Raw genomic sequence first — 12,387 nt, 5'->3', positions numbered from 1 at the left:
ATTATATATATAAATTGTAAAGTTGGCCGGGTGTGGTGGCTCAAGCCCATAATCCCAGCACTTTGGGAGGCCGAGGCGGACAGATCACGAGGTCAGGAGTTTGAGACCAGCCTGACCAACATAGTGAAACCCCGTCTCTACAAAAAATACAAAAATTAGCCAGGCGTGGTGGCGGGCACCTGTAATCCCACACACATACACAAACATATATATACACACACCATGGAATACTATGATTCCATAAAAAAGAATGAAATAATATCTTTTGCAGCAACATGGAAGGAAATGGAGGCCATTATCTTAAGCAAAATTACTGAAAAACAGAAAATCTGCATTTGTACCTACTCAATATATAAAAATGAAAAAATAAAAAATAAAATTAGAAAAAAGATTTTATATCACCATGTATAGAAATATATATTTTATATATCATTTATGCAAAATATATTATATATCATACATTATATATGCATACTTATGTACACATACATATACACAAATATATAACATATTTAATTCAGTATATATAATATATGGAATGGCTATATATACATTATATATACACACATACATACACACACACACACACATACAGTATACATGCTTAAAGAGTGTTCAGCTCCCTTCAGAGATTGTATGATTTTTTTTTTTTTAGTCAGGATCTCACTCTGTTGCCCAGGCTGGAGGGCAGTGGTGCAGTCATAGCTCACTGCAGCCTTGACCTCCTGGGCTCAAGGCATCCTCGTGCCTTTGCCTCTGTACTGGGATTATAAGTGTGCACCACCACACCTGGCTAGTTTAAAAAATTATTTTTGGTAGAGATGGGGGGGTGGGTTCCAATGTTGCCCAGGCTGGTCTGGAACCCCCGTGCCTCCCAAAGTGCTGAGATCACAGGTGTGAGCCTCTGTGCTAAGCCAGATGGTACAATTTTGATTCTGCTCATATTTAACAACACCTGCACCTATCATTGTATTGAATGTATAGCTCATTCTGGTTTAGGGTCGGGGACTTATTCCTTCGGAATGGCAGAGTTCAGCATTTCCTGACTCCACCGCAAATTAATGCCACTTCATTAAGGCGGTAATGACCCTTCCATGCCTAACTCCCAGGGATTTTCCTTTTTTGTCTCTCAAGTAATAGGCTGTGGTTTCTCAAGGATTTTTATGATCCTTCCAGATGAAAGCTGTTTTGTCAAGCAAGGTGTTGTGAAACGTGCAGGGTCTATTTATAAGAAGAGGTAGCTATGCGGTCAAGTTCAGGGTGGGTTCGGTGGAAGCAGACCAACCAGCAGCTCAAGCAGAGTTTAACGCTGCAAATCTGTGCCACGTTCTTCTTCCTGCGTGCAATTTGCAGGCAAGGACATCTGCTTAATTGGGTGTGAAACCCGGGCCTTGATTAAAAGGACTTTATGAGGCCGCAGCCTTGCATTTCCAAGGTCAGGCCCTAGTGGAGAGGGCGCGCGTTCCGCGGGGAGACACGAACTTTTCCTGAGTGCGCGTTCCTTGCTGGCCCTGAACCCCTCGGCCAGGCAGGGCTTGGCAGGGCCGTTTCCTGTCCTAACCAGGATCAAGGGATTGCGCGGCTTGCTGGTGAAGCTTGGCAGGGCCGCGACCTGTCCTAACCAGGCTCAGGGGATGGCGGGGGCCTGCTGGTGTCGCATATGTTTTGCATTCCAGCTCAGGATTTTGCAGAGCATAGGGAGCGGGTGTCACCCCCGGGGGGAAATGCCACCCACAAAATGCAGGTGGAGGCTGGGCGAGGCTGGCAGCCAGGGGCCAGAAATCCAAAGCCTGAGCCAGGTTCAGACTTCCTGACTCCTCCTCCCCGTTAGCTGTGGAAGGATGGCTCGGCCTGGTCCCCCTAAAAATGTGTCCGTTCTGACTTAGAGGCCGCTTTGGCTCTCGGAAAGCCCCCCTGACCTGCGGACTGAGGGACTGGAGACCCCCTCCAGTCGCAGAATCGCTGAGATCCCTCAAAACAAAGGCGTTTGCAGTTTGACCCCTTGCTGCTCAAACTGTGGTCGGCGAACCGGCAGCCTGGGCCGCCCTGGTCGCGGGTCAGGGGCGCAGCGTCCAGGCCGTGCCAGGCCCGCAAGTTAAGCACTGTCTGCATTTCCCTGAGGAAAGGGGTGACCAAATATCTAGCTATATTTGCATTTCAAATCCACACGGATATGGGTTTTAAATATAAGTATGTCCAACTATTGCCTGAGCCACACTTAAGCCAGGAAAAAAAAATCTTTGCGTTTCTGAAATTGAAATGCGTCTGCACAATTCTTTATCGGGTTGTAGCCGGGGTGTTTGAAACAGTGACCAATCAAGTTTCACGCACTACATTTGGTCGGGCGATCTCTCAAATCTGTCTTTCCCTAGTTTTTTAAAGAAATGTTTATTTGGAAAGAATTCTAGATCCACAGGAAGCTGCAAAGAAACGCACAGGGTCGAGCCCGCCCTTCCCCGCCCCTTCCAAGCAGAAATCTAGAATCACCAGAGTCCTACAGCAAAACCAGGACGCTGAACTCATCCCGAAGACCCGGCAGCCCCTCTTGGGGATCCGCCCTCATTCCAAATTCTCTCAGGTCCCAAACAAGCACCCGCAGGAGTACTGAACTTTTTGGGGGGTGGGCAGAGGGGATCTGTATGCAGATTGCCAGCTGAGCAATCCTATTTTCTATGACTTAAAGCCAATCACAGGCTGGGCGTGGTGGCTTATACCTGTAGTCCCAGCACTTTGGGAGAACGAGGCAGGCGGATCACTTGTGCTCAGGAGTTCCAGACCAGCCTGGCCAACATGGTGAAACCCTGTCTCTACCGAGAAAATACAAAAATTAGCCGGGCTAATCCGAGCCCCTCTCTTCCCCAAACGCCAATTTCACTTTTTAGTTTTGAACTTCACTTCTGCTGAGCTACGCGCTCCCTGTCCCCGGGCCCCCTCGCCTCCCCATCTTCCGGGCTTGGGTGCAGCGACGCGGGTGGCCCGCCAGTGCGTCCCCGAGGAGAAGTCAGCCTGGGTCCCACCCCAGGGGTGCCCCGGTCGCGGAGGGGGCGTGGGCACCTCCCCAGCGCCGCACGCCCGGGTCTCCGGCTCCTGGGCTGGGTCGGGGCGGGGGCGGAGCGCGCGCGAAGGCGACGCCCCCAGCCCCGCGGCCGGGTTAGGGCGGGGAGAGGCGCGGTCACGCCCAGGCGGCTTCCGCCCGCCCCAACAGCGCGCACGCGGCTACCGAGCTGGAGGAGGCGGCGGGCGCGAGACCGGGAATGCGCAGGGCCCCCGCCTCGCCCCCCGAGCCCGGGCCGCGGCCCCCACCTTCCCCGCAGCCGTCCCGCACTCGGTGCCCGCCCCCCGAGGCCGGCGGCCGCTCCCACTCGGGGCCGTTGCTGCTTGTGCCGTGAGCGCCGCCCAGCCATTGTCCCCGTCGCTCCGTCAGCCGCGCCGGACCGCGCACCAGGAGGCGAGAGCGCGCATGGGGAGCCTCTGTTGATGCCGCCGCCGCGCCGCCCTCCGAGGCTGCGTCCCGGGAGGCCCGGCTCCCCGAGCCCTCCGGCCTGGCCCGGTGCCCCGGACCTGAGTGCGTCCCCATGGAGGCGCCCGGGCTGGCCCAGGCGGCCGCGGCGGAGAGCGACTCCCGCAAGGTGGCGGAGGAGACCCCCGACGGGGCGCCCGCGCTCTGCCCCAGCCCTGAGGCGCTGTCGCCGGAGCCGCCTGCGTACAGCCTGCAGGACTTTGACACGCTGGCCACCGTGGGTGAGTGAGTGCGGGCGGGGACTGGGCCCACAGGGGCGCGCGGCGTGGCCGGGACGTTGTAGTAGGACAAAGGGCCCTGGGTGCCGACCTCCTGGGGAGGGCCCTGACCCGCTACTTCGGCTCGGAGTCCCCGTGCGGGGCTGCACCTGCGCCCCGGGTCTTCCCGGGTGGAGCGCACCCCCCAGCCCCCCAGCCCAGGCGAGTACCCCCGACCGGCCGGGTGCCTAACCTGAAATGCCGAGGGCTCCTCTCGGAGACCACCCTCCACCCCCAGCACAGACAGCACTCGGGGGCCTGGGCCGTCCGACGTCACAAAACCTCCTGCGGGTCACCTCGCCTGGGGGACCTCGTGCTCCCTCCCTGGCAGCGGCCCCAGGGACACTGGCGCGGGGTGCGAAGACCCCTGCAGGCCTCCCCTAGGCCAGCCTCCCCGTGTGCCCAGCGGCAGGGAATGTACAGATTTCTCCAGGGGCTGCAGGAGCAGCTGGGCTGTGGGGGACAGGTGTCCCGTGGCGCTGTGGGGACGAGGACGGCAGCGCTGGGGACGGATCCTAACATGTCCTGACCCCGCCTGTGCTCTTCGTCTTGTGCCTCTGAAATGGGTAATTCTTGTATCGGACGCTTTATCCGTTTCCTTTGTCCTCTGTCTTTGCACTTAACCCCGAATGGGCAGCTTGACAGAGAGGTTTCGAGTTCTCGGTGCGCTTGCATCCGGACACGCGCTGCTTTATGGAGCAGCCCTGAGTGGGTCAGAATATCCCAACTGAACGTGGGCGCTGGATTTAAACAGTTGTCATCGGCCCGCCTGTGCCTCTTAGGGACTCCGTATGGCTAAGTGGGGTGTTGGCTGTCAAGAAAATAAATGGGAGAGTAGAGGGGGCTGTCCTGGGTGTGTTGGTGAGGCGTCGGCTCTCAGGCCCTCTAACTCCTGTTTGTCCTCATTTTGGAAAGGAGGAAGCTGGGCTGGGAAGCCCAAGGGCTCGAGGCCATAGCTTATGGCTTAGGAAGACCAGCGGGCATAGCCAAGGGGCCTTTAGAACCGCTGAGGAAGAGGGGACTTAGCTTCCTTCAGTGACCTCTTTGCCACTTAGACCTTGAGGAAGGGCCCACGAGGAAAGCCTGAATTTGGAAGGACAGAGTGGGAGGAGCCCCTCAAAAATGCAGTAGATAATTAATGTAGTTAATTATTGATATTAATCTAACAAAATAAGAAAATTTCATTGATAATGATTTCAGATTCCATATGGCAATCTAAAATTTCTTTAAAAAACTGCCATTCGTTGGGTTTTGGTGTAGTATCAAACGCTCTTCATTTTCTTCTTTGCTGCCTACTCTTGAATTGATTGAGTTAAAATCTATTTGTATACTCCCCCTCTCCTTATATGAAAGTTACATGCTGTATTTTATTTCACTCTTTTCCCTTAAAAACGTGAGTGTGCATTATTAAAGGGCTAGAGTTAAGTGATACTTTAGTGACACATCTCTATGGCTCTCAGTTAAAGGGCTTCTGTTTGACAATCCCTACTATCTGTTCCTGGATTTAAATACTTTATATAATGAATAATGGAAGCGCACCATTAAAAAAGCTATACTGTGCTTTGTTTGTTAATTTCCAAGTTAATCCAATAGTTTAATTTTTTGGTATCATCATAATCAATATGAAAGCCTAAAAATCTAGCTATAAGGTCTTTTCTAGAGAGATTTCAACACTACTCTTAGATTGTTTATTTTTTTAGATGAAATATAATATACTTTTAGAGAGCTCAACAATAGTATGTTTTACTATTTGTGGTTCATTGCAAACAGGCCACCTGCCATAGCCCCTCCCTGTCCACACCCTATGTAAGACGACTTTGTCACTCCTCCCGTTAACAAGTGAAGTGCATTAGCCCTCCCCGTGAATCTGCATTGTCTTTTCTTTAGTCAACAGCATGCAGTGGAAGGGATAGCATGATAGTTTTAAACCTGGGCTTCACAAGGTCTTTCATGTTTCAGCTCTTTGGACCTCGGCCCAAGTCCCACATATACAAATCAGAGCCAAACTACTGGAGTTCATTCAAATCACTAGGAGATGAAATGAGTTGTCACCTTGTCTGAGTCTGTCCTAGACCCTCCAGCCCCCAGCCAACCTGTGAACTGACCACAGATACATGAGGGAGCCCAGGCAAGAAAAGAAGAGCCACCCAGCTGAGCCCAGTCCAAATTACAAAACCAGAGACACTCTTGTGCTAAACAATGAGTAGTTGTTTTTTTTAGCCACTAAGTTTCGGGGCAGTGTGTCACGTCCTCATGCTTGCTTGCTTTCATCATTGTGGCCTGAATTTTAAAAATTCATAAATGTGAAATAATCCCCATATCTCTTCCATTTAAATAACAAAAGATACACATGCAGAAAATCACACTTCTCTGTATTAGAAATTGCAATGCATTTCTCCATAATGAAGTATTATCCTAGAAAGTTGACAAAGCCCTCATCCATCCCATCTCAATTACAAATTTGTCCCCTTTCCTTCAAATAAATTGTTTTGGACCATAAAAATGGAAACTGCATTCTGCAAATGTATTTTGAATCATACTATGTTCATAGCCAGTTTTTGAGAGTCTAGCTGAGAAATTTTGTGACATTGCAAATCAATATCAAAAAAGGTCCAGAAATAACAAATTCTATGACTCTGAATTATGAAAGATGATCTGATTATTACTATAAGTTGAAAAACAGATGGAAAAGAAATGTAAAAGACCCCAAAGTGATACATCATTGGTTTCATAGGAAAAATATATATATATATTCTCAGTGTTTTGGTGTTTCAATTTTTTTGGTTGGGTTTGGGGTTTTTTTGTTTTGTTCGTTTGTTTGTTTGTTTAGATAGAGTCTTGTTCTGTTGCCCAGGCTGGAGTGCAGTAGTGTGATCTCAGTTCACTGCAATCTCTGCCTCCTGGGTTCAAATGATTCTCCTGCCTCAGCCTCCCGAGTAGCTAGGATTACAGGTGTCTGCCACCACCTCCAGCTAATTTTTGTATTTTTAGTAGAGATGGGGTTTTACCATGTTGGCCAGGCTGGTCTTGAACTTCTGACCTCAAATGATCCTTCAGCCTTGGCCTCCCAAAATGCTGGGATTACAGGCAAGAGCCACATTGTATGGATTTCAAATTTCCAGAAATTTACAATGTAGAACATTTGTTATCTATGTAACCACCTCTGATTTTTTTTTTCCCTGCTTACAGCATGTTTTTAAACAAAATGTACCTTACATCATTAATTTCAATGTATTTAAAGAGCTTAATGAAGTGGCATGTGAACACCACATTTCAAATCTGAACTTGGGCTGACAGGGTCTGGACTCACTCAATTTCATAATTTCCACTTCCTAAGAAATTGTCCTGTCCCCACTCTTTCTATAAGCACTTGCACACACAATTCCAGCAGCCGCATTAAAATATTACAACCTCATGTTTCCTTCAGAAAAGAGAATTGGCTTTAGTTTTGATGTCTTTTAAAACACCATCGTTTTGGCTGTTCTGTAAGTCTATTTATCATTTAAGCAATGAAATTTCCATCTCAGGAAAAGAAAGTGTCTATATTTTTTTCTGTCTCTCTGACTCATAGTTTCTCATGCTGAACTCTTTATGAACCAGAAAAGGGGACGCATGGCCAGTGTCTTTCCATGAAACATTCTCTGCTGATAGATGTTATTGCCAAGGCAGCTTTCAGAAGGCTAGGACTCATTGTCAATGCCAAGTGTGCAGTCATCCATCATTTGGAACCATTTCTACCTTGCTAGCGCACCCGCTTCTCTTCGGGGAAGTTCTGTTGTTGGTAGAATGAGAAAACCCTCTTTTTTCTCCTGAAAAACTGGGATGTTTTTCAGAAAGGCCCAGGCGGGTGGGGCATGGTGGCTCATGCCTGGTATCCCAGCACTTTGGGAGGCTGAGGCAGGAGGATCACTTGAGCCCAGAAGTTCAAGAGCAGCCTGGGTAACATAGCAAGACTCTATCTCTACAAAAAAAAAAAAAAAAAAATTAAATTAGCCGGGTGTGGTGGTGCATGCCTGTGGTCACAGCTACTTGAGAGGCTAAGGCAGAAGGATCAATTCAGCCCAGAAGGTTGAGGCTGCAGTGAGCCATACTCATGCCACTGCATTCAAGCCTGGGTGACAAAGAGAGGACCTGTCTCAAAAAAAAAAGAAAAATTGCTCAGGTGCATTGATGTTTAATAATGGAAGAAAAAGATTAACTCTTTTTTTTGTTTGTTTTGTTTTGAGACGGAGTCTCGCTCTGTCGCCCAGGCTGGAGTGCAGTGGGGCGATCTCGGCTCACTGCAAGCTCCGCCTCCCGGGTTCACGCCATTCTCCCGCCTCAGCCTCCGGAGTAGCTGGGACTACAGGCGCCTGCCACCATGCCCGGCTAATTTTTTGTATTTTTAGTAGAGATGGGGTTTCACCATGTTAGCCAGGATGATCTCCATCTCCTGACGTCGTGATCCACCCACCTCGGCCTCCCAAAGTGCTGGGATTACAGGCGTGAGCCACTGCGCCCGGCCATTAACTCTTAAAAGATTAAGCATATGTGGATTTTAAGTTTGCTGTGAGAAATAATTTACAACGTTAGACTTTCTCCCTTTAACAATAAATCATGTGTTAACTGCTCAAATTATGGTTTTTGACTTCTTTTCATGTCAAGATTAAACACCAGTGAATGAATACATTTGTTTCTCATAGCAAATAGTTGGAGTCTAATTATTGCCATATATTGTTATATGTCTGGTAAAGTATTCTGAGGGACAAACAGAAGAATCAGGTAATCAAAAGGCGAAATGATGTGTTAATTTTTTTAATACATGGCTCTGGAATGAGGGAAAACAGAACTTTAAAATGAAGAAGGATTCCTCCCTGACGGAACTCTGGATCTAACTTCTTCCAGGCAGGGCATGGTGACTCACGCCTGTAATCCCAGCACTGGGAGGCTGAGGTTGAAGAAGCACTTAAGCCTGGGAGTTTGAGACCAGTCTGGACAACATAGAAAGACCCCACCTCTACAAAAAATAAAATAAAATAAAATAAGATAAGATAAAATAAAATAAAATAAATTAGCCAGGCATGGTAGCACAGTCTGCAGGCCCAGCTACTCAGGAGGCTAAGGCAGGAGGATCATTTGAGCCCAGGAGGTGGAGGCTGCAGTGAGCTGTGATTGCCCTGCTGCTCTCCAGCCTGAGCAACAGAGCAAGACCCTGTCTAAAAAAACACAAAAAAACTTCTCCCTCATAAGGGGCACATCTTTAAAGGTCAATATAGTGCAAGTATTTAACAAGTTGTTCTCAAGAAGTAGGAAAATGAGAAAATATCAAGGCCTTCTATTCATGCACTCTATCTAAATTTCTTTGAATGTCTTTTAAATTCAAAGAGAAAAATTATTGATCTATGAGTATACACTCATTCTATTTGGCAAAACAACCAAAATATTGTTGGAGATAATATTGTATTGCCTAGTTATGCTTCTCACCCAGTTATTTATGTACTACAGATATACAGTTGCTCAAATTTGTGGAATGAGAAAGCAAGCCAGGTGTACAGGCTAAAAAATGAAAATTTAATCATCAATTAAACATTCATAATTGGCTTTTTTCACTTAGTGACTTTTGATACTTTATAGATACAGCTTAATTTTGTCTTGTGTTGACTTCTTGTGCTATTTTCTCTGTAGAAAGTTTATGTGATCCTTGAACCTGAGTTATTATTTATTTATAAGTATATAACTTTATCTTCCCCAGGAGATCACCAATTCCAAAGGGCATTCATGTTATTTTCATAATAAAGAAAAAATAAAAATATTCTTAAAACTTTTGAATTTTTAGGGGGCCAGAAAAAAATTATACTACGCAGCTTAGACCTATGATCAACATATTTGTACATAAAAAAAGCAAGTCATTAATTCAGAATAATTCAAGCAAATTCAATACATAAAATACTCTTGGGCAATGAAAATAAAGAATGCTTTATTTATCCCCAAATAAAAACCAACGACAAACACAAAGGCATCTGATTCTCCAGCATATTTTTATTGAAGGATTGAGTAAAGAAAATGAAGTGTCTTCATTTGCCATTTGGTAGTATGAGATGAAAAAAAGAATGCAGAAATATATTCATTTAAACTTCCTTTTTTTGAGACAGGGTCTTGCTCTATCGCTCTGTCTGGGGGGCAGTGGTACGATCATGGCTCACTTCAGCCTCAACCTCCTGGACTCAAGCAATCCTCCCATCTCAGCCTCCATGTAGTTGTAGCTGAGACTACAGGTGTGCACCACCACATGCAGCTAATTTTTTAAATGTTTTTTGTAGAGACAGGATCTCCCTATATTGCCCAGGCTGCTCTCGAGCTCCTGGGCTCAAGTCATCCTGCTGCTTCAGCCTCCCAGAGTGCTGGGATTAAGGGTGTGAGCCACCGCACCTGGCCCCAAAACTTTCATTTTAAAGACCTGTGTTTTCTGCACATAGAGCCGCAGAAACTATTAGTACTGGGGAGTACCAAGCATGATATTTAAGGGCAACACTGACTATTCTAAAATGCACGTGTTTTATTTAAGTCTGTGAAAGTACACAGATAAAGAATCTTACTCTTTCAAAGTAATCTCCTTAGAGCTATCCGTATACTCATAGGTGCTCTTCTTGATCGAACACAATTGTGACTTCTGGAAACACTTTCAGAACCTAGAGTGTGTTCTTTCATGCCTGAGCTTCTTTCCACGAGACTGTTGCTTCACTAAATGCATTACTGAACATCTCCACAGATACAAATCGTCACCCTTTCCAAACTGATTTGGATTTTGGCAACATTTTGAGTGAGTTTTGTTTGTTTGTTTGGTTTGGTTTTTTAGGTACGGGGTCTCACACTGTCACCCAGGCTGGAGTGCAGCAGTGCAATCTTAGCTCACTGCAGCCCTGGACTCCCAGGCTCAAGGGATCCTCCCACCTCAGCCTCCTGAGTAGCTGGGACTACAGGCACACACCACCATATCTGGCTAATTTTAAAAAATTTTTTTGTAGAGATAGGATCTCACTATGTGGCCCAGGCTGGTCTTGAGCTCCTGGCCTAAAGCCATCCTCCTGCCTCAGCCTCCCAAAGTGCTGGGAGTACAGGCATGAGTCACCATGCCTGGACATGAGTGGCTGTTATACAAGATACAGTAAGTAAGATTTACGATGCTGTTAGGGAATTGAAAAATGATTTTCAAAAGATAATTTTTAACCAATGGATCAGAAAGAATAAGAAAATGAAGCTTTGACATTGTCCTTTTATATTCTTCCTCATAGCAACAGAAACTTCAGTTGACTATTTTCAAACTCCATCTGCATACTCTAAAAAGATATTCTCAAAAGGCAATGGAAAGGGTCAGTTGAATGACTTATATTTACACTTCACTAATCGATTGTTTGAGAAGACACTTGGCTAGGGCCAGCCAGGAAAGAAGAAATAGAGAAGACACTTAACCAGTTAACCCAATTGACAGGTGGCTTTGGGATGGTATACGGAGAGCCTTCTGTGTTTTAGAAAATTTGAGTTGTTCCAAGAACAGAATAACAGCTGATCTCTCAAATGATAAATGCGGATCCCCTGGCTAGTGGCAGAGGAGTGATTTGCCCATTAAATTGCTGAGGGCTATTGTTTGATTTAATACTGGCCAGGCAGAAAGAGGAAGTTTTCCTTGGAGTGGAGCAGGTCACCCCGTCTAAGGCTTGAAATCATTGGCTGTTGTTGCTGGTCAAAAAGCATAGGCCAAGCTGGGCAGTGGCTCACGCCTATAATCTCAGTAGTTTGGGAGGCTGAGGCAGGTGGATCACCTGAAGTCAGGAGTTTGAGACCAGTCTGGTCAACATGGTGAAACCCCATCTCTACTAAAAATACAAAACTAGCCAGGTATGGTGGCTCATGCCTGTAGTCCCAGCTATTCTGGAGACTGAGGCAGGAGGATTGCTTGAACCCAGGAGGTAGAGGTTGCAGTGAGCCGAGATCGTGCCACTGCACTCCAGCCTGGGCAACAGAATGAGACTTCATATCCAACAAAAATAATAATAATAAAATAAAATAAATAAAATAAATCTATAAGAATAAAAAAATTGAAAAAGAAAATGTGGTATATCTACACAGTGGACTACTATTCAGCCATAAAAATAAATGAAACCATGACTTTTGCAATAACATGGATGGAACTGAAGGCTATTATCTTAAGTAAAATAACTTAGAAAGTGAAATGCCAGACGTGCTCATTTGTAAGTGGGAGCTAAAGAATGCACACTCATGGATATAGAGAGTGGAAAAACAGACATTGGAGACTCCAAAGGGTGGGAGAGTGGGAGGGGCTGAGGGATGAGAATTTCTGTCATGAGTACAATGTGCATTATTCAGGTGATGGATACATTGAAAGCCCAGAAGGCAGTAGGTAATATATCGATAACAAAATTGCACCTGTACCTCTTAAACTTATACAAATTATTAAAAAGCATAATGATATATCTCTTGACCACTTAAGGAAGCGGAAATGTTAAAAAGTATCTGTATGAGTTATAAATTGCTTTGTCATAACATCCACAAACTTGAACACACCCACTTATTGAGAGACTGAATAAACAGTGGCCAGACTATCTATAAAAC

At 46.2% G+C, this 12,387-nt stretch overlaps 1 pseudogene; it reads left to right on the top strand.

Annotated features, from left to right (window-relative positions):
- The first annotated feature begins 3,180 nt into the window (after positions 1–3,180).
- Positions 3,181–12,387, top strand: part of LOC101129911 (zinc finger protein 839-like) — a 60,041-nt pseudogene continuing 50,834 nt past the window's right edge.

Source organism: Gorilla gorilla, chromosome X, assembly GCF_029281585.2.
Source record: "Gorilla gorilla gorilla isolate KB3781 chromosome X, NHGRI_mGorGor1-v2.1_pri, whole genome shotgun sequence".
NCBI lineage: Eukaryota > Metazoa > Chordata > Mammalia > Primates > Hominidae > Gorilla > Gorilla gorilla.
This window is presented reverse-complemented; position numbering and strand designations above follow the sequence as displayed.